Here is a 16,199-nt window from a genome sequence, read left to right as displayed (position 1 = left end):
ATTATGTTGTTGGCTTTGGCGACCTGCTGTATTTTTCCTCTCTATAGCCAGGGGTGACCACCTTGGCTTTTGTCAAAAGAGTTGTAAGTAGTGAGCAAGATCGGCTACAGCCACATCACCCTGAATGCGCTCGATCTCGTCTGATCTCAGATGCTAAGCAGCGTCGGGACTGGTTAGTACCTGGATGGGAGACCGCCTGGGAATACCAGGTGCCGTAGGCTTTTTTCCATTATGTTGTTGGCTTTGGCGACCTGCTGTATTTTTCCTCTCGATTGCCCGAGGTGACCACCTTGGCTTTTGTCAAGAGAGTTGTAAGTAGGATGCAAGGTCGCCTACGGCCACATCACCCTGAATGCGCTCGATCTCGTCTGATCTCGGATGCTAAGCAGGGTCGGGCCTGGTTAGTACCTGGATGGGAGACCGCCTGGGAATACTAGGTGCCGTAGGCTTTTTTCCATTATGTTGTTGGCTTTGGCGACCTGCTGTATTTTTCCTCTCGATTGCCCGAGGTGACCACCTTGGCTTTTGTCAAGAGAGTTGTAAGTAGGGTGCAAGATCGCCTACGGCAACATCACCCTGAATGCGCTCGATCTCGTCTGATCTCGGATGCAAAGTAGGCTCGGGCCTGGTTAGTACCTAGATGGGAGACCGCCTGGGAATACCAGGTGCCGTAGGTTTTTTTCATTTATGTTGTTGGCTTTGGCGACCTGCTGTATTTTTCCTCTCAATTGCCCGAGGTGACCACCTTGGCTTTTGTCAAGAGAGTTGTAAGTAGGATGCAAGATCGCTTACGGCAACATCACACTGAATGCGCTCGATCTCATCTGATCTCGGATGCTAAGCAGGGTCGGGCTTGGTTAGTACCTGGATGGGAGACCGCCTGGGAATACCGGGTGCCGTAGGCTTTTTTCCATTATGTTGTTGGCTTTGGCGACCTGCTGTATTTTTCCTCTCGATTGCCCGAGGTGACCACCTTGGCTTTTGTCAAGAGAGTTGTAAGTAGGGTACAAGATTGCCTACGGCCACATCACCCTGAATGCGCTCGATCTCATCTGATCTCGGATGCTAAGCAGGGTCGGGCCTGGTTAGTACCTGGATGGGAGACCGCCTGGGAATACCAGGTGCCGTAGGCTTTTTTCCATTATGTTGTTGGCTTTGGCGACCTGCTGTATTTTTCCTCTCGATTGCCCGAGGTGACCACCTTGGCTTTTGTCAAGAGAGTTGTAAGTAGGGTGCCAGATTGCCTATGGCCACGTCACCCTGAATGCGCTCGATCTCGGATGCTAAGCAGGATTGGGCCTGGTTAGTACCTGGATGGGAGACCGCCTGGGAATACCAGGTGCCGTTGGCTTTTTTCCATTATATTGTTGGCTTTGGCGACCTGCTGTATTTTTCCTCTCGATTGCCCGAGGTGACCACCTTGGCTTTTGTCAAGAGAGTTGTAAGTAGGGTGCAAGATCGCCTACGGCCACATCACCCTGAAAGCGCTCGATCTCGTCTGATCTCGGATGCTAAGCAGGGTCGGGACTGGTTAGTACCTGGATGGGAGACCGCCTGGGAATACCAGGTGCCGTAGGCTTTTTTCCATTATGTTGTTGGCTTTGGCGACCTGCTGTATTTTTCCTCTCGATTGCCCGAGGTGACCACCTTGGCTTTTGTCAAGAGAGTTGTAAGTAGGATGCAAGATCGCCTACGGCCACATCACCCTGAATGCGCTCGATCTCGTCTGATCTCGGATGCTAAGCCGGGTCGGGCCTGGTTAGTACCTGGATCGGAGACCGCCTTGGAATACCAGGTGCCGTAGGCTTTTTTCCATTATGTTGTTGGCTTTGGCGACCTGCTGTATTTTTCCTCTCGATTGCCCGAGGTGACCACCTTGGCTTTTGTCAAGAGAGTTGTAAGTAGGGTGCAAGATTGCCTACGGCCACATCACCCTGAATGCGCTCGATCTCGTCTGATCTCGGATGCTAAGTAGGGTCGGGCCTGGTTAGTACCTGGATGGGAGACCGCCTGGGAATACCAGGTGCCGTAGGTTTTTTTCATTTATGTTGTTGGCTTTGGCGACCTGCTGTATTTTTCCTCTCGATTGCCCGAGGTGACCACCTTGGCTTTTGTCAAGAGAGTTGTAAGTAGGATGCAAGATCGCTTACGGCAACATCACACTGAATGCGCTCGATCTCATCTGATCTCGGATGCTAAGCAGGGTCGGGCTTGGTTAGTACCTGGATGGGAGACCGCCTGGGAATACCGGGTGCCGTAGGCTTTTTTCCATTATGTTGTTGGCTTTGGCGACCTGCTGTATTTTTCCTCTCGATTGCCCGAGGTGACCACCTTGGCTTTTGTCAAGAGAGTTGTAAGTAGGGTACAAGATTGCCTACGGCCACATCACCCTGAATGCGCTCGATCTCATCTGATCTCGGATGCTAAGCAGGGTCGGGCCTGGTTAGTACCTGGATGGGAGACCGCCTGGGAATACCAGGTGCCGTAGGCTTTTTTCCATTATGTTGTTGGCTTTGGCGACCTGCTGTATTTTTCCTCTCGGTTGCCCGAGGTGACCACCTTGGCTTTTGTCAAGAGAGTTGTAAGTAGGGTGCAAGATCGCCTACGGCCACATCACCCTGAATGCGCTCGATTTCGTCTGATCTCGGATGCTAAGCAGGGTCGGGACTGGTTAGTACCTGGATGGGAGACCGCCTGGGATAACCAGGTGCCGTAGGCTTTTTTCCATTATGTTGTTGGCTTTGGCGACCTGCTGTATTTTTCCTCTCGATTGCCCGAGGTGACCACCTTGGCTTTTGTCAAGAGAGTTGTAAGTAGGATGCAAGATCGCTTACGGCCACATCACCCTGAATGCGCTCGATCTCGTCTGATCTCGGATGCTAAGCCGGGTCGGGCCTGGTTAGTACCTGGATGGGAGACCGCCTGGGAATACCAGGTGCCGTAGGCTTTTTTCCATTATGTTGTTGGCTTTGGCGACCTGCTGTATTCTTCCTCTCGATTGCCCGAGGTGACCACCTTGGCTTTTGTCAAGAGAGTTGTAAGTAGGGTGCAAGATCGCCTACGGCCACATCACCCTGAATGCGCTCGATCTCGTCTGATCTCGGATGCTAAGCCGGGTCGGGCCTGGTTAGTACCTGGATCGGAGACCGCCTTGGAATACCAGGTGCCGTAGGCTTTTTTCCATTATATTGTTGGCTTTGGCGACCTGCTGTATTTTTCCTCTCGATTGCCCGAGGTGACCACCTTGGCTTTTGTCAAGAGAGTTGTAAGTAGGGTGCAAGATCGCCTACGGCCATATCACCCTGAATGCGCTCGATCTCATCTGATCTCGGATGCTAAGCAGGGTCGGGACTGGTTAGTACCTGGATGGGAGACCGCCTGGGAATACCAGGTGCCGTAGGCTTTTTTCCATTATGTTGTTGGCTTTGGCGACCTGCTGTATTTTTCCTCTCTATAGCCAGGGGTGACCACCTTGGCTTTTGTCAAAAGAGTTGTAAGTAGTGAGCAAGATCGGCTACAGCCACATCACCCTGAATGCGCTCGATCTCGTCTGATCTCGGATGCTAAGCAGGGTCGGGCCTGGTTAGTATCTGGATGGGAGACCGCCTGGGAATACCAGGTGCCGTAGGCTTTTTTCCATTATGTTGTTGGCTTTGGCGACCTGCTGTATTTTTCCTCTCGATTGCCCGAGGTGACCACCTTGGCTTTTGTCAAGAGAGTTGTAAGTAGGGTGCAAGATTGCTTACGGCCACATCACCCTGAATGCGCTCAATCTCGTCTGATCTCGAATTCTAAGCAGGGTTGGGCCTGGTTAGTACCTGGATGGGAGACCGCCTGGGAATACCAGGTGCCGTAGGCTTTTTTCCATTATATTGTTGGCTTTGGCGACCTGCTGTATTTTTCCTCTCGATTGCCCGAGGTGACCACCTTGGCTTTTGTCAAGAGAGTTGTAAGTAGGGTGCAAGATCGCCTACGGCCACATCACCCTGAATATGCTCGATCTCGTCTGATCTCAGATGCTAAGCAGCGTCGGGACTGGTTAGTATCTGGATGGGAGACCGCCTGGGAATACCAGGTGCCGTAGGCTTTTTTCCATTATGTTGTTGGCTTTGGCGACCTGCTGTATTTTTCCTCTCGATTGCCCGAGGTGACCACCTTGGCTTTTGTCAAGAGAGTTGTAAGTAGGATGCAAGGTCGCCTACGGCCACATCACCCTGAATGCGCTCGATCTCGTCTGATCTCGGATGCTAAGCAGGGTCGGGCCTGGTTAGTACCTGGATGGGAGACCGCCTGGGAATACTAGGTGCCGTAGGCTTTTTTCCATTATGTTGTTGGCTTTGGCGACCTGCTGTATTTTTCCTCTCGATTGCCCGAGGTGACCACCTTGGCTTTTGTCAAGAGAGTTGTAAGTAGGGTGCAAGATCGCCTACGGCAACATCACCCTGAATGCGCTCGATCTCGTCTGATCTCGGATGCTAAGTAGGCTCGGGCCTGGTTAGTACCTGGATGGGAGACCGCCTGGGAATACCAGGTGCCGTAGGTTTTTTTCATTTATGTTGTTGGCTTTGGCGACCTGCTGTATTTTTCCTCTCGATTGCCCGAGGTGACCACCTTGGCTTTTGTCAAGAGAGTTGTAAGTAGGGTGCCAGATTGCCTATGGCCACGTCACCCTGAATGCGCTCGATCTCGGATGATCTCGGATGCTAAGTTGGGTCGGGCCTGGTTAGTACCTGGATGGGAGACCGCCTGGGAATACCAGGTGCCGTAGGTTTTTTTCATTTATGTTGTTGGCTTTGGCGACCTGCTGTATTTTTCCTCTCGATTGCCCGAGGTGACCACCTTGGCTTTTGTCAAGAGAGTTGTAAGTAGGATGCAAGATCGCTTACGGCAACATCACACTGAATGCGCTCGATCTCATCTGATCTCGGATGCTAAGCAGGGTCGGGCTTGGTTAGTACCTGGATGGGAGACCGCCTGGGAATACTAGGTGCCGTAGGCTTTTTTCCATCATGTTGTTGGCTTTGGCGACCTGCTGTATTTTTCCTCTCGATTGCCCGAGGTGACCACCTTGGCTTTTGTCAAGAGAGTTGTAAGTAGGATGCAAGATCGCTTACGGCAACATCACACTGAATGCGCTCGATCTCATCTGATCTCGGATGCTAAGCAGGGTCGGGCTTGGTTAGTACCTGGATGGGAGACCGCCTGGGAATACCGGGTGCCGTAGGCTTTTTTCCATTATGTTGTTGGCTTTGGCGACCTGCTGTATTTTTCCTCTCGATTGCCCGAGGTGACCACCTTGGCTTTTGTCAAGAGAGTTGTAAGTAGGGTACAAGATTGCCTACGGCCACATCACCCTGAATGCGCTCGATCTCATCTGATCTCGGATGCTAAGCAGGGTCGGGCCTGGTTAGTACCTGGATGGGAGACCGCCTGGGAATACCAGGTGCCGTAGGCTTTTTTCCATTATGTTGTTGGCTTTGGCGACCTGCTGTATTTTTCCTCTCGGTTGCCCGAGGTGACCACCTTGGCTTTTGTCAAGAGAGTTGTAAGTAGGGTGCAAGATCGCCTACGGCCACATCACCCTGAATGCGCTCGATTTCGTCTGATCTCGGATGCTAAGCAGGGTCGGGACTGGTTAGTACCTGGATGGGAGACCGCCTGGGATAACCAGGTGCCGTAGGCTTTTTTCCATTATGTTGTTGGCTTTGGCGACCTGCTGTATTTTTCCTCTCGATTGCCCGAGGTGACCACCTTGGCTTTTGTCAAGAGAGTTGTAAGTAGGATGCAAGATCGCTTACGGCCACATCACCCTGAATGCGCTCGATCTCGTCTGATCTCGGATGCTAAGCCGGGTCGGGCCTGGTTAGTACCTGGATGGGAGACCGCCTGGGAATACCAGGTGCCGTAGGCTTTTTTCCATTATGTTGTTGGCTTTGGCGACCTGCTGTATTTTTCCTCTCGATTGCCCGAGGTGACCACCTTGGCTTTTGTCAAGAGAGTTGTAAGTAGGGTGCAAGATCGCCTACGGCCACATCACCCTGAATGCGCTCGATCTCGTCTGATCTCGAATGCTAAGCAGGGTTGGGCCTGGTTAGTACCTGGATGGGAGACCGCCTGGGAATACCAGGTGCCGTAGGCTTTTTTCCATTATGTTGTTGGCTTTGGTGACCTGCTGTATTTTTCCTCTCGATTGCCCGAGGTGACCACCTTGGCTTTTGTCAAGAGAGTTGTAAGTAGGGTGCTAGATCGCCTACGGCCACATCACCCTGAATGCGCTCGATCTCGTCTGATCTCGGATGCTAAGCAGGGTCGGGCCTGGTTAGTACCTGGATGGGAGACCGCCTGGGAATACCAGGTGCCGTAGGCTTTTTTTTATTATGTTGTTGGCTTTAGCGACCTGCTGTATTTTTCCTCTCAATTGCCCGAGGTGACCACCTTGGCTTTTGTCAAGAGAGTTGTAAGTAGGGTGCAAGATCGCCTACGGCCACATCACCCTGAATGCGCTCGATCTCGTCTGATCTCGGATGCTAAGCCGGGTCGGGCCTGGTTAGTACCTGGATCGGAGACCGCCTTGGAATACCAGGTGCCGTAGGCTTTTTTCCATTATGTTGTTGGCTTTGGCGACCTGCTGTATTTTTCCTCTCGATTGCCCGAGGTGACCACCTTGGCTTTTGTCAAGAGAGTTGTAAGTAGGGTGCAAGATCGCCTACGGCCACATCACCCTGAATGCGCTCGATCTCGTCTGATCTCGGATGCTAAGTTGGGTCGGGCCTGGTTAGTACCTGGATGGGAGACCGCCTGGGAATACCAGGTGCCGTAGGTTTTTTTCATTTATGTTGTTGGCTTTGGCGACCTGCTGTATTTTTCCTCTCGATTGCCCGAGGTGACCACCTTGGCTTTTGTCAAGAGAGTTGTAAGTAGGGTGCAAGATCGCTTACGGCAACATCACACTGAATGCGCTCGATCTCATCTGATCTCGGATGCTAAGCAGGGTCGGGCTTGGTTAGTACCTGGATGGGAGACCGCCTGGGAATACCGGGTGCCGTAGGCTTTTTTCCATTATGTTGTTGGCTTTGGCGACCTGCTGTATTTTTCCTCTCGATTGCCCGAGGTGACCACCTTGGCTTTTGTCAAGAGAGTTGTAAGTAGGGTACAAGATTGCCTACGGCCACATCACCCTGAATGCGCTCGATCTCATCTGATCTCGGATGCTAAGCAGGGTCGGGCCTGGTTAGTACCTGGATGGGAGACCGCCTGGGAATACCAGGTGCCGTAGGCTTTTTTCCATTATGTTGTTGGCTTTGGCGACCTGCTGTATTTTTCCTCTCGGTTGCCCGAGGTGACCACCTTGGCTTTTGTCAAGAGAGTTGTAAGTAGGGTGCAAGATCGCCTACGGCCACATCACCCTGAATGCGCTCGATTTCGTCTGATCTCGGATGCTAAGCAGGGTCGGGACTGGTTAGTACCTGGATGGGAGACCGCCTGGGATAACCAGGTGCCGTAGGCTTTTTTCCATTATGTTGTTGGCTTTGGCGACCTGCTGTATTTTTCCTCTCGATTGCCCGAGGTGACCACCTTGGCTTTTGTCAAGAGAGTTGTAAGTAGGATGCAAGATCGCTTACGGCCACATCACCCTGAATGCGCTCGATCTCGTCTGATCTCGGATGCTAAGCCGGGTCGGGCCTGGTTAGTACCTGGATGGGAGACCGCCTGGGAATACCAGGTGCCGTAGGCTTTTTTCCATTATGTTGTTGGCTTTGGCGACCTGCTGTATTCTTCCTCTCGATTGCCCGAGGTGACCACCTTGGCTTTTGTCAAGAGAGTTGTAAGTAGGGTGCAAGATCGCCTACGGCCACATCACCCTGAATGCGCTCGATCTCGTCTGATCTCGGATGCTAAGCCGGGTCGGGCCTGGTTAGTACCTGGATCGGAGACCGCCTTGGAATACCAGGTGCCGTAGGCTTTTTTCCATTATATTGTTGGCTTTGGCGACCTGCTGTATTTTTCCTCTCGATTGCCCGAGGTGACCACCTTGGCTTTTGTCAAGAGAGTTGTAAGTAGGGTGCAAGATCGCCTACGGCCATATCACCCTGAATGCGCTCGATCTCATCTGATCTCGGATGCTAAGCAGGGTCGGGACTGGTTAGTACCTGGATGGGAGACCGCCTGGGAATACCAGGTGCCGTAGGCTTTTTTCCATTATGTTGTTGGCTTTGGCGACCTGCTGTATTTTTCCTCTCTATAGCCAGGGGTGACCACCTTGGCTTTTGTCAAAAGAGTTGTAAGTAGTGAGCAAGATCGGCTACAGCCACATCACCCTGAATGCGCTCGATCTCGTCTGATCTCAGATGCTAAGCAGCGTCGGGACTGGTTAGTACCTGGATGGGAGACCGCCTGGGAATACCAGGTGCCGTAGGCTTTTTTCCATTATGTTGTTGGCTTTGGCGACCTGCTGTATTTTTCCTCTCGATTGCCCGAGGTGACCACCTTGGCTTTTGTCAAGAGAGTTGTAAGTAGGATGCAAGGTCGCCTACGGCCACATCACCCTGAATGCGCTCGATCTCGTCTGATCTCGGATGCTAAGCAGGGTCGGGCCTGGTTAGTACCTGGATGGGAGACCGCCTGGGAATACTAGGTGCCGTAGGCTTTTTTCCATTATGTTGTTGGCTTTGGCGACCTGCTGTATTTTTCCTCTCGATTGCCCGAGGTGACCACCTTGGCTTTTGTCAAGAGAGTTGTAAGTAGGGTGCAAGATCGCCTACGGCAACATCACCCTGAATGCGCTCGATCTCGTCTGATCTCGGATGCAAAGTAGGCTCGGGCCTGGTTAGTACCTAGATGGGAGACCGCCTGGGAATACCAGGTGCCGTAGGTTTTTTTCATTTATGTTGTTGGCTTTGGCGACCTGCTGTATTTTTCCTCTCAATTGCCCGAGGTGACCACCTTGGCTTTTGTCAAGAGAGTTGTAAGTAGGATGCAAGATCGCTTACGGCAACATCACACTGAATGCGCTCGATCTCATCTGATCTCGGATGCTAAGCAGGGTCGGGCTTGGTTAGTACCTGGATGGGAGACCGCCTGGGAATACCGGGTGCCGTAGGCTTTTTTCCATTATGTTGTTGGCTTTGGCGACCTGCTGTATTTTTCCTCTCGATTGCCCGAGGTGACCACCTTGGCTTTTGTCAAGAGAGTTGTAAGTAGGGTACAAGATTGCCTACGGCCACATCACCCTGAATGCGCTCGATCTCATCTGATCTCGGATGCTAAGCAGGGTCGGGCCTGGTTAGTACCTGGATGGGAGACCGCCTGGGAATACCAGGTGCCGTAGGCTTTTTTCCATTATGTTGTTGGCTTTGGCGACCTGCTGTATTTTTCCTCTCGATTGCCCGAGGTGACCACCTTGGCTTTTGTCAAGAGAGTTGTAAGTAGGGTGCCAGATTGCCTATGGCCACGTCACCCTGAATGCGCTCGATCTCGGATGCTAAGCAGGATTGGGCCTGGTTAGTACCTGGATGGGAGACCGCCTGGGAATACCAGGTGCCGTTGGCTTTTTTCCATTATATTGTTGGCTTTGGCGACCTGCTGTATTTTTCCTCTCGATTGCCCGAGGTGACCACCTTGGCTTTTGTCAAGAGAGTTGTAAGTAGGGTGCAAGATCGCCTACGGCCACATCACCCTGAAAGCGCTCGATCTCGTCTGATCTCGGATGCTAAGCAGGGTCGGGACTGGTTAGTACCTGGATGGGAGACCGCCTGGGAATACCAGGTGCCGTAGGCTTTTTTCCATTATGTTGTTGGCTTTGGCGACCTGCTGTATTTTTCCTCTCGATTGCCCGAGGTGACCACCTTGGCTTTTGTCAAGAGAGTTGTAAGTAGGATGCAAGATCGCCTACGGCCACATCACCCTGAATGCGCTCGATCTCGTCTGATCTCGGATGCTAAGCCGGGTCGGGCCTGGTTAGTACCTGGATCGGAGACCGCCTTGGAATACCAGGTGCCGTAGGCTTTTTTCCATTATGTTGTTGGCTTTGGCGACCTGCTGTATTTTTCCTCTCGATTGCCCGAGGTGACCACCTTGGCTTTTGTCAAGAGAGTTGTAAGTAGGGTGCAAGATTGCCTACGGCCACATCACCCTGAATGCGCTCGATCTCGTCTGATCTCGGATGCTAAGTAGGGTCGGGCCTGGTTAGTACCTGGATGGGAGACCGCCTGGGAATACCAGGTGCCGTAGGTTTTTTTCATTTATGTTGTTGGCTTTGGCGACCTGCTGTATTTTTCCTCTCGATTGCCCGAGGTGACCACCTTGGCTTTTGTCAAGAGAGTTGTAAGTAGGATGCAAGATCGCTTACGGCAACATCACACTGAATGCGCTCGATCTCATCTGATCTCGGATGCTAAGCAGGGTCGGGCTTGGTTAGTACCTGGATGGGAGACCGCCTGGGAATACCGGGTGCCGTAGGCTTTTTTCCATTATGTTGTTGGCTTTGGCGACCTGCTGTATTTTTCCTCTCGATTGCCCGAGGTGACCACCTTGGCTTTTGTCAAGAGAGTTGTAAGTAGGGTACAAGATTGCCTACGGCCACATCACCCTGAATGCGCTCGATCTCATCTGATCTCGGATGCTAAGCAGGGTCGGGCCTGGTTAGTACCTGGATGGGAGACCGCCTGGGAATACCAGGTGCCGTAGGCTTTTTTCCATTATGTTGTTGGCTTTGGCGACCTGCTGTATTTTTCCTCTCGGTTGCCCGAGGTGACCACCTTGGCTTTTGTCAAGAGAGTTGTAAGTAGGGTGCAAGATCGCCTACGGCCACATCACCCTGAATGCGCTCGATTTCGTCTGATCTCGGATGCTAAGCAGGGTCGGGACTGGTTAGTACCTGGATGGGAGACCGCCTGGGATAACCAGGTGCCGTAGGCTTTTTTCCATTATGTTGTTGGCTTTGGCGACCTGCTGTATTTTTCCTCTCGATTGCCCGAGGTGACCACCTTGGCTTTTGTCAAGAGAGTTGTAAGTAGGATGCAAGATCGCTTACGGCCACATCACCCTGAATGCGCTCGATCTCGTCTGATCTCGGATGCTAAGCCGGGTCGGGCCTGGTTAGTACCTGGATGGGAGACCGCCTGGGAATACCAGGTGCCGTAGGCTTTTTTCCATTATGTTGTTGGCTTTGGCGACCTGCTGTATTCTTCCTCTCGATTGCCCGAGGTGACCACCTTGGCTTTTGTCAAGAGAGTTGTAAGTAGGGTGCAAGATCGCCTACGGCCACATCACCCTGAATGCGCTCGATCTCGTCTGATCTCGGATGCTAAGCCGGGTCGGGCCTGGTTAGTACCTGGATCGGAGACCGCCTTGGAATACCAGGTGCCGTAGGCTTTTTTCCATTATATTGTTGGCTTTGGCGACCTGCTGTATTTTTCCTCTCGATTGCCCGAGGTGACCACCTTGGCTTTTGTCAAGAGAGTTGTAAGTAGGGTGCAAGATCGCCTACGGCCATATCACCCTGAATGCGCTCGATCTCATCTGATCTCGGATGCTAAGCAGGGTCGGGACTGGTTAGTACCTGGATGGGAGACCGCCTGGGAATACCAGGTGCCGTAGGCTTTTTTCCATTATGTTGTTGGCTTTGGCGACCTGCTGTATTTTTCCTCTCTATAGCCAGGGGTGACCACCTTGGCTTTTGTCAAAAGAGTTGTAAGTAGTGAGCAAGATCGGCTACAGCCACATCACCCTGAATGCGCTCGATCTCGTCTGATCTCGGATGCTAAGCAGGGTCGGGCCTGGTTAGTATCTGGATGGGAGACCGCCTGGGAATACCAGGTGCCGTAGGCTTTTTTCCATTATGTTGTTGGCTTTGGCGACCTGCTGTATTTTTCCTCTCGATTGCCCGAGGTGACCACCTTGGCTTTTGTCAAGAGAGTTGTAAGTAGGGTGCAAGATTGCTTACGGCCACATCACCCTGAATGCGCTCAATCTCGTCTGATCTCGAATTCTAAGCAGGGTTGGGCCTGGTTAGTACCTGGATGGGAGACCGCCTGGGAATACCAGGTGCCGTAGGCTTTTTTCCATTATATTGTTGGCTTTGGCGACCTGCTGTATTTTTCCTCTCGATTGCCCGAGGTGACCACCTTGGCTTTTGTCAAGAGAGTTGTAAGTAGGGTGCAAGATCGCCTACGGCCACATCACCCTGAATATGCTCGATCTCGTCTGATCTCAGATGCTAAGCAGCGTCGGGACTGGTTAGTACCTGGATGGGAGACCGCCTGGGAATACCAGGTGCCGTAGGCTTTTTTCCATTATGTTGTTGGCTTTGGCGACCTGCTGTATTTTTCCTCTCGATTGCCCGAGGTGACCACCTTGGCTTTTGTCAAGAGAGTTGTAAGTAGGATGCAAGGTCGCCTACGGCCACATCACCCTGAATGCGCTCGATCTCGTCTGATCTCGGATGCTAAGCAGGGTCGGGCCTGGTTAGTACCTGGATGGGAGACCGCCTGGGAATACTAGGTGCCGTAGGCTTTTTTCCATTATGTTGTTGGCTTTGGCGACCTGCTGTATTTTTCCTCTCGATTGCCCGAGGTGACCACCTTGGCTTTTGTCAAGAGAGTTGTAAGTAGGGTGCAAGATCGCCTACGGCAACATCACCCTGAATGCGCTCGATCTCGTCTGATCTCGGATGCTAAGTAGGCTCGGGCCTGGTTAGTACCTGGATGGGAGACCGCCTGGGAATACCAGGTGCCGTAGGTTTTTTTCATTTATGTTGTTGGCTTTGGCGACCTGCTGTATTTTTCCTCTCGATTGCCCGAGGTGACCACCTTGGCTTTTGTCAAGAGAGTTGTAAGTAGGATGCAAGATCGCTTACGGCAACATCACCCTGAATGCGCTCGATCTCATCTGATCTCGGATGCTAAGCAGGGTCGGGCCTGGTTAGTACCTGGATGGGAGACCGCCTGGGAATACCAGGTGCCGTAGGCTTTTTTCCATTATGTTGTTGGCTTTGGCGACCTGCTGTATTTTTCCTCTCGATTGCCCGAGGTGACCAACTTGGCTTTTGTCAAGAGAGTTGTAAGTAGGGTGCCAGATTGCCTATGGCCACGTCACCCTGAATGCGCTCGATCTCGTCTGATCTCGGATGCTAAGCAGGGTTGGTCCTGGTTAGTACCTGGATGGGAGACCGCCTGGGAATACCAGGTGCCGTAGGCTTTTTTCCATTATGTTGTTGGCTTTGGCGACCTGCTGTATTTTTCCTCTCTATAGCCCGAGGTGACCACCTTGGCTTTTGTCAAAAGAGTTGTAAGTAGAGAGCAAAATCGGCTACAGCCACATCACCCTGAATGCGCTCGATCTCGTCTGATCTCGGATGCTAAGCAGGGTCGGGCCTGGTTAGTATCTGGATGGGAGACCGCCTGGGAATACCAGGTGCCGTAGGCTTTTTTCCATTATGTTGTTGGCTTTGGCGACCTGCTGTATTTTTCCTCTCGATTGCCCGAGGTGACCACCTTGGCTTTTGTCAAGAGAGTTGTAAGTAGGGTGCAAGATTGCCTACGGCCACATCACCCTGAATGCGCTCAATCTCATCTGATCTCGGATGCTAAGCAGGGTCGGGCCTGGTTAGTACCTGGATGGGAGACCGCCTGGGAATACCAGGTGCCGTAGGCTTTTTTCCATTATATTGTTGGCTTTGGCGACCTGCTGTATTTTTCCTCTCGATTGCCCGAGGTGACCACCTTGGCTTTTTTTTTTTTTTTTTTTTCAAAATGATGTTTATTAAATTTCACAAAATACAAAGTATGTATAGCAACTACATCCAATACAATTCTTGGATGTCATACAGATATAGGCAGCATGAACAATGACGATATTAACAACAGTAACTTCGGCACATAGTTGTATCTGAATCAGAAAACAGGTACTAGCATATGTGTAACTCAAGGGTGTGCCTTGGAACATAGTACAGCAGTAAAAGTAGGGTAGAGGGTAGGGTAATGAAGGGATGGAGAGACAGATAAAAAGAAGGGAAGAAGATGGGGGGGAGGTTGGGGTGTGGGAGGGAAGGGGGGGGGGGGGGTTTGGGAACAAAGTATGGAGTGAAGAACCAGCAATCACAAGTAAGTTAACAAAAATGATATTCATCAGGAACAAAGTCAGGTTATCTGGGATGAGTACCATTTGTGCCAAGGGAGCCATTGGGCCTGGGTTTTTGCATAGGATGGTAAGCCTCTGGACCCAATCAGCTCGTATGTATAGTGAGAGTGCACTAGTGTGGTAACGTCTAGGATGCTAGGTATAGTAGAGGATTTCCAATTTCTGGTTAGAAGTAGTCTAGTTGCCAGAAGGATATGAGTAAGGACTGTGCGGCATGTATGAGGGACATCATCCGGAAGTATGTTGAGTATAGCAAGTTGCGGAGACAGAGAGATTGGAACATTGCATACGTCTCGAATAAGTTTCGTAACGTCTGACCAAAGGAGATTAATATGTGGACATTGCCACAGAATGTGGAGTAAAGTTCCTGTATAGTTGCAGTTGCGCCAACACAGTGGGGTAGTGCCGGGTTGAAATTTAGCGAGTCTATGGGGAGTCATGTACCAGCGAAGAGTGATTTTTGACGTCAGTTCCCATAAGCCTGTGCACCGTGTGGCTTTGTATACAGAGGTAAAGGCTTGTTGCCATTGGGCGTCAGAGAAGTGGAGAAGTGTGTCTGATTCCCAGTCTAGGAAGGGTTTGGATTTGAAGAAGATATTTTTCTCCTGTAACAGGGGGTAAATAATCAATATACCTTTATATGTGGAATCTTGTTTGAAATAGTAATTCCATAGTTTTAAGGGTATTGCACCCTCTAAGCGGGTGTGTGTGGTCAGACAGGAGCGTAATCTATGATAATTGAAAAAATCTGACGAGGGTGCCCCATAAATGGACTGGATCTCAGGGAAAGATTTGTTATCCGTGAGGGTCCTAAGATCATTAGTGTGGGATGCCCTGGATGTGAGCCATGTAGGGATAGTTAGATCAGGTGATAAGATTTGGAGGGTCTGTAGTGATACCGGTATGTCTTTCATAGGGAGGGATGACCATGTGTTATTGCGAAGTATTTTCCATGCAGAAAGCGATGCTTTTATGGTGGGTGAGTAGATGCTGAGATTTGTCACCGAGACTAGGGAGCTAAATAACCAGCTTTTGAGGTCGGGACCAGGTGTGGCACAATTTTCTATATCTCCCCATAGCGTAGTATGGGGGGGGTTAGTCCATTCCCGCAGTTGGGAGAGGATGGTGGCCAAGTAATAGTCCCGGATGTCTGTATATCCCATACCCCCAGCATGCTTATGTTTGAGAAGTTTGGAATAGTTGCTTCTAGGTTTTTTATCTTGCCACATGTATTTACTAAGAATAGATTGCAAAGAAGCTAGGTATGATTTAGATAAGGGGATGGGAAGGGTGCGAAATTGATATAGAATTTTAGGTAATGTGAGCATTTTAAACGCAGCGAGCCTACCCGACCATGAAAGTTCAAATTTGGCGAGGTTGGACAGATCTTTGATTAACAATTGTTTGGTTTTAACATAGTTGGCTTGAAACAATCTAGACACCGATTTAGTGAGTACAATGCCTAAGTACGGTATTCCTTGGTCCGCCCAAGGGTATGCATATTGGTTTCTTAGAATATTGCTAGTGACAGCATCAAGGCCCAGTTCTAAAATATATGATTTGGTTTCATTGACCTTATAATAAGAGATGGAGCCAAAGGTAGTTAAAACATGTTGTACCGAAGCCAGGGAAGTCATAGGGTTAGTAAGCATCAATATGACATCATCTGCAAATAAATTTATTTTGTGTTCTATGTGGCCTATTTTAAAGCCAGAGATGGTTGTGCAATTTCTGATGTGTGCCGCCAGGGGTTCCATGATCAGGTTAAAGATGAGTGGTGATAAGGGACAACCCTGGCGGGTACCATTGGTTATTGGAAAAGCTCGGGAGGTTATTCCGTCCGTGTAGACTTGTGCCGATGGAGAAGAATATAGGGCCATAATTGCTGAAAAAATATGACCTTGGAATCCAAATTTTTTAAGGGTAGCTTCTAGGTAAGCCCAATGGACTCTATCGAACGCCTTCTCTGCGTCTAGAGATAGAAGCAGAGAAGGCGTTCTACTAGTCTCAGCGTGATGAATTATGTTAATCAATCTCCTTGAAGCATCATAAGTTTGTCT

General features: G+C 50.7%; 27 non-coding genes and 33 pseudogenes across 27 annotated transcripts; all 60 read left to right on the top strand.

Annotated features, from left to right (window-relative positions):
- Positions 1-102: 102 nt before the first annotated feature.
- Positions 103-221, top strand: LOC143979469 (5S ribosomal RNA; annotated as a pseudogene).
- Positions 222-330: 109 nt separating this feature from the next.
- Positions 331-449, top strand: LOC143980065 (5S ribosomal RNA). Its single transcript, XR_013274210.1, has one exon. It is a non-coding gene; the product is annotated as a 5S ribosomal RNA (ribosomal RNA).
- Positions 450-558: 109 nt separating this feature from the next.
- Positions 559-677, top strand: LOC143978626 (5S ribosomal RNA; annotated as a pseudogene).
- Positions 678-786: 109 nt separating this feature from the next.
- On the top strand, positions 787-905 carry LOC143977702 (5S ribosomal RNA; annotated as a pseudogene).
- A 109-nt stretch (positions 906-1,014) lies between these two features.
- LOC143979920 (5S ribosomal RNA) lies at positions 1,015-1,133 on the top strand. The gene has a single exon (XR_013274131.1). It is a non-coding gene; the product is annotated as a 5S ribosomal RNA (ribosomal RNA).
- A 109-nt stretch (positions 1,134-1,242) lies between these two features.
- LOC143979575 (5S ribosomal RNA) lies at positions 1,243-1,351 on the top strand (annotated as a pseudogene).
- A 109-nt stretch (positions 1,352-1,460) lies between these two features.
- LOC143976639 (5S ribosomal RNA) lies at positions 1,461-1,579 on the top strand. The gene has a single exon (XR_013272938.1). It is a non-coding gene; the product is annotated as a 5S ribosomal RNA (ribosomal RNA).
- A 109-nt stretch (positions 1,580-1,688) lies between these two features.
- Positions 1,689-1,807, top strand: LOC143978415 (5S ribosomal RNA; annotated as a pseudogene).
- A 109-nt stretch (positions 1,808-1,916) lies between these two features.
- On the top strand, positions 1,917-2,035 carry LOC143976556 (5S ribosomal RNA). The gene has a single exon (XR_013272859.1). It is a non-coding gene; the product is annotated as a 5S ribosomal RNA (ribosomal RNA).
- Positions 2,036-2,144: 109 nt separating this feature from the next.
- On the top strand, positions 2,145-2,263 carry LOC143977701 (5S ribosomal RNA; annotated as a pseudogene).
- Positions 2,264-2,372: 109 nt separating this feature from the next.
- LOC143979909 (5S ribosomal RNA) lies at positions 2,373-2,491 on the top strand. The gene has a single exon (XR_013274120.1). It is a non-coding gene; the product is annotated as a 5S ribosomal RNA (ribosomal RNA).
- A 109-nt stretch (positions 2,492-2,600) lies between these two features.
- On the top strand, positions 2,601-2,719 carry LOC143978549 (5S ribosomal RNA; annotated as a pseudogene).
- Positions 2,720-2,828: 109 nt separating this feature from the next.
- LOC143976710 (5S ribosomal RNA) lies at positions 2,829-2,947 on the top strand. Its single transcript, XR_013273006.1, has one exon. It is a non-coding gene; the product is annotated as a 5S ribosomal RNA (ribosomal RNA).
- A 109-nt stretch (positions 2,948-3,056) lies between these two features.
- LOC143978414 (5S ribosomal RNA) lies at positions 3,057-3,175 on the top strand (annotated as a pseudogene).
- Positions 3,176-3,284: 109 nt separating this feature from the next.
- LOC143979699 (5S ribosomal RNA) lies at positions 3,285-3,403 on the top strand. The gene has a single exon (XR_013274071.1). It is a non-coding gene; the product is annotated as a 5S ribosomal RNA (ribosomal RNA).
- A 109-nt stretch (positions 3,404-3,512) lies between these two features.
- Positions 3,513-3,631, top strand: LOC143977981 (5S ribosomal RNA; annotated as a pseudogene).
- Positions 3,632-3,740: 109 nt separating this feature from the next.
- On the top strand, positions 3,741-3,859 carry LOC143977765 (5S ribosomal RNA; annotated as a pseudogene).
- A 109-nt stretch (positions 3,860-3,968) lies between these two features.
- LOC143979359 (5S ribosomal RNA) lies at positions 3,969-4,087 on the top strand (annotated as a pseudogene).
- A 109-nt stretch (positions 4,088-4,196) lies between these two features.
- On the top strand, positions 4,197-4,315 carry LOC143980064 (5S ribosomal RNA). Its single transcript, XR_013274209.1, has one exon. It is a non-coding gene; the product is annotated as a 5S ribosomal RNA (ribosomal RNA).
- Positions 4,316-4,424: 109 nt separating this feature from the next.
- On the top strand, positions 4,425-4,543 carry LOC143978038 (5S ribosomal RNA; annotated as a pseudogene).
- A 109-nt stretch (positions 4,544-4,652) lies between these two features.
- Positions 4,653-4,771, top strand: LOC143979068 (5S ribosomal RNA; annotated as a pseudogene).
- A 109-nt stretch (positions 4,772-4,880) lies between these two features.
- On the top strand, positions 4,881-4,999 carry LOC143978101 (5S ribosomal RNA; annotated as a pseudogene).
- A 109-nt stretch (positions 5,000-5,108) lies between these two features.
- Positions 5,109-5,227, top strand: LOC143977700 (5S ribosomal RNA; annotated as a pseudogene).
- Positions 5,228-5,336: 109 nt separating this feature from the next.
- LOC143979897 (5S ribosomal RNA) lies at positions 5,337-5,455 on the top strand. Its single transcript, XR_013274109.1, has one exon. It is a non-coding gene; the product is annotated as a 5S ribosomal RNA (ribosomal RNA).
- Positions 5,456-5,564: 109 nt separating this feature from the next.
- LOC143978548 (5S ribosomal RNA) lies at positions 5,565-5,683 on the top strand (annotated as a pseudogene).
- Positions 5,684-5,792: 109 nt separating this feature from the next.
- On the top strand, positions 5,793-5,911 carry LOC143976709 (5S ribosomal RNA). Its single transcript, XR_013273005.1, has one exon. It is a non-coding gene; the product is annotated as a 5S ribosomal RNA (ribosomal RNA).
- A 109-nt stretch (positions 5,912-6,020) lies between these two features.
- On the top strand, positions 6,021-6,139 carry LOC143977704 (5S ribosomal RNA). Its single transcript, XR_013273854.1, has one exon. It is a non-coding gene; the product is annotated as a 5S ribosomal RNA (ribosomal RNA).
- A 109-nt stretch (positions 6,140-6,248) lies between these two features.
- Positions 6,249-6,367, top strand: LOC143976908 (5S ribosomal RNA). The gene has a single exon (XR_013273199.1). It is a non-coding gene; the product is annotated as a 5S ribosomal RNA (ribosomal RNA).
- Positions 6,368-6,476: 109 nt separating this feature from the next.
- LOC143978413 (5S ribosomal RNA) lies at positions 6,477-6,595 on the top strand (annotated as a pseudogene).
- A 109-nt stretch (positions 6,596-6,704) lies between these two features.
- On the top strand, positions 6,705-6,823 carry LOC143977180 (5S ribosomal RNA). The gene has a single exon (XR_013273464.1). It is a non-coding gene; the product is annotated as a 5S ribosomal RNA (ribosomal RNA).
- A 109-nt stretch (positions 6,824-6,932) lies between these two features.
- On the top strand, positions 6,933-7,051 carry LOC143977699 (5S ribosomal RNA; annotated as a pseudogene).
- A 109-nt stretch (positions 7,052-7,160) lies between these two features.
- LOC143979886 (5S ribosomal RNA) lies at positions 7,161-7,279 on the top strand. Its single transcript, XR_013274098.1, has one exon. It is a non-coding gene; the product is annotated as a 5S ribosomal RNA (ribosomal RNA).
- A 109-nt stretch (positions 7,280-7,388) lies between these two features.
- On the top strand, positions 7,389-7,507 carry LOC143978547 (5S ribosomal RNA; annotated as a pseudogene).
- A 109-nt stretch (positions 7,508-7,616) lies between these two features.
- Positions 7,617-7,735, top strand: LOC143976708 (5S ribosomal RNA). The gene has a single exon (XR_013273004.1). It is a non-coding gene; the product is annotated as a 5S ribosomal RNA (ribosomal RNA).
- Positions 7,736-7,844: 109 nt separating this feature from the next.
- LOC143978412 (5S ribosomal RNA) lies at positions 7,845-7,963 on the top strand (annotated as a pseudogene).
- Positions 7,964-8,072: 109 nt separating this feature from the next.
- Positions 8,073-8,191, top strand: LOC143979687 (5S ribosomal RNA). The gene has a single exon (XR_013274069.1). It is a non-coding gene; the product is annotated as a 5S ribosomal RNA (ribosomal RNA).
- Positions 8,192-8,300: 109 nt separating this feature from the next.
- On the top strand, positions 8,301-8,419 carry LOC143979468 (5S ribosomal RNA; annotated as a pseudogene).
- A 109-nt stretch (positions 8,420-8,528) lies between these two features.
- Positions 8,529-8,647, top strand: LOC143980063 (5S ribosomal RNA). The gene has a single exon (XR_013274208.1). It is a non-coding gene; the product is annotated as a 5S ribosomal RNA (ribosomal RNA).
- A 109-nt stretch (positions 8,648-8,756) lies between these two features.
- Positions 8,757-8,875, top strand: LOC143978624 (5S ribosomal RNA; annotated as a pseudogene).
- Positions 8,876-8,984: 109 nt separating this feature from the next.
- On the top strand, positions 8,985-9,103 carry LOC143977697 (5S ribosomal RNA; annotated as a pseudogene).
- A 109-nt stretch (positions 9,104-9,212) lies between these two features.
- Positions 9,213-9,331, top strand: LOC143979802 (5S ribosomal RNA). Its single transcript, XR_013274086.1, has one exon. It is a non-coding gene; the product is annotated as a 5S ribosomal RNA (ribosomal RNA).
- A 109-nt stretch (positions 9,332-9,440) lies between these two features.
- Positions 9,441-9,549, top strand: LOC143979574 (5S ribosomal RNA; annotated as a pseudogene).
- Positions 9,550-9,658: 109 nt separating this feature from the next.
- On the top strand, positions 9,659-9,777 carry LOC143976638 (5S ribosomal RNA). The gene has a single exon (XR_013272937.1). It is a non-coding gene; the product is annotated as a 5S ribosomal RNA (ribosomal RNA).
- A 109-nt stretch (positions 9,778-9,886) lies between these two features.
- LOC143978411 (5S ribosomal RNA) lies at positions 9,887-10,005 on the top strand (annotated as a pseudogene).
- A 109-nt stretch (positions 10,006-10,114) lies between these two features.
- LOC143976555 (5S ribosomal RNA) lies at positions 10,115-10,233 on the top strand. Its single transcript, XR_013272858.1, has one exon. It is a non-coding gene; the product is annotated as a 5S ribosomal RNA (ribosomal RNA).
- A 109-nt stretch (positions 10,234-10,342) lies between these two features.
- Positions 10,343-10,461, top strand: LOC143977696 (5S ribosomal RNA; annotated as a pseudogene).
- Positions 10,462-10,570: 109 nt separating this feature from the next.
- Positions 10,571-10,689, top strand: LOC143979681 (5S ribosomal RNA). Its single transcript, XR_013274068.1, has one exon. It is a non-coding gene; the product is annotated as a 5S ribosomal RNA (ribosomal RNA).
- A 109-nt stretch (positions 10,690-10,798) lies between these two features.
- LOC143978546 (5S ribosomal RNA) lies at positions 10,799-10,917 on the top strand (annotated as a pseudogene).
- Positions 10,918-11,026: 109 nt separating this feature from the next.
- Positions 11,027-11,145, top strand: LOC143976707 (5S ribosomal RNA). Its single transcript, XR_013273003.1, has one exon. It is a non-coding gene; the product is annotated as a 5S ribosomal RNA (ribosomal RNA).
- Positions 11,146-11,254: 109 nt separating this feature from the next.
- LOC143978409 (5S ribosomal RNA) lies at positions 11,255-11,373 on the top strand (annotated as a pseudogene).
- Positions 11,374-11,482: 109 nt separating this feature from the next.
- LOC143979675 (5S ribosomal RNA) lies at positions 11,483-11,601 on the top strand. The gene has a single exon (XR_013274067.1). It is a non-coding gene; the product is annotated as a 5S ribosomal RNA (ribosomal RNA).
- Positions 11,602-11,710: 109 nt separating this feature from the next.
- On the top strand, positions 11,711-11,829 carry LOC143977980 (5S ribosomal RNA; annotated as a pseudogene).
- Positions 11,830-11,938: 109 nt separating this feature from the next.
- LOC143977764 (5S ribosomal RNA) lies at positions 11,939-12,057 on the top strand (annotated as a pseudogene).
- A 109-nt stretch (positions 12,058-12,166) lies between these two features.
- Positions 12,167-12,285, top strand: LOC143979035 (5S ribosomal RNA; annotated as a pseudogene).
- A 109-nt stretch (positions 12,286-12,394) lies between these two features.
- LOC143980062 (5S ribosomal RNA) lies at positions 12,395-12,513 on the top strand. Its single transcript, XR_013274207.1, has one exon. It is a non-coding gene; the product is annotated as a 5S ribosomal RNA (ribosomal RNA).
- A 109-nt stretch (positions 12,514-12,622) lies between these two features.
- Positions 12,623-12,741, top strand: LOC143978037 (5S ribosomal RNA; annotated as a pseudogene).
- A 109-nt stretch (positions 12,742-12,850) lies between these two features.
- LOC143979913 (5S ribosomal RNA) lies at positions 12,851-12,969 on the top strand. The gene has a single exon (XR_013274124.1). It is a non-coding gene; the product is annotated as a 5S ribosomal RNA (ribosomal RNA).
- A 109-nt stretch (positions 12,970-13,078) lies between these two features.
- LOC143976997 (5S ribosomal RNA) lies at positions 13,079-13,197 on the top strand. Its single transcript, XR_013273285.1, has one exon. It is a non-coding gene; the product is annotated as a 5S ribosomal RNA (ribosomal RNA).
- Positions 13,198-13,306: 109 nt separating this feature from the next.
- On the top strand, positions 13,307-13,425 carry LOC143977979 (5S ribosomal RNA; annotated as a pseudogene).
- Positions 13,426-13,534: 109 nt separating this feature from the next.
- Positions 13,535-13,653, top strand: LOC143976416 (5S ribosomal RNA). The gene has a single exon (XR_013272724.1). It is a non-coding gene; the product is annotated as a 5S ribosomal RNA (ribosomal RNA).
- Positions 13,654-16,199: the final 2,546 nt, after the last annotated feature.

The sequence above is a fragment of the Lithobates pipiens genome, unplaced genomic scaffold, assembly GCF_037356315.1.
Source record: "Lithobates pipiens isolate NorthernLeopardFrog02 unplaced genomic scaffold, aLitPip1_a1.2 Scaffold_13, whole genome shotgun sequence".
NCBI lineage: Eukaryota > Metazoa > Chordata > Amphibia > Anura > Ranidae > Lithobates > Lithobates pipiens.
Note: the sequence above shows the minus strand (reverse complement) of the source record. Positions and strands in the feature narration are given on the sequence as shown.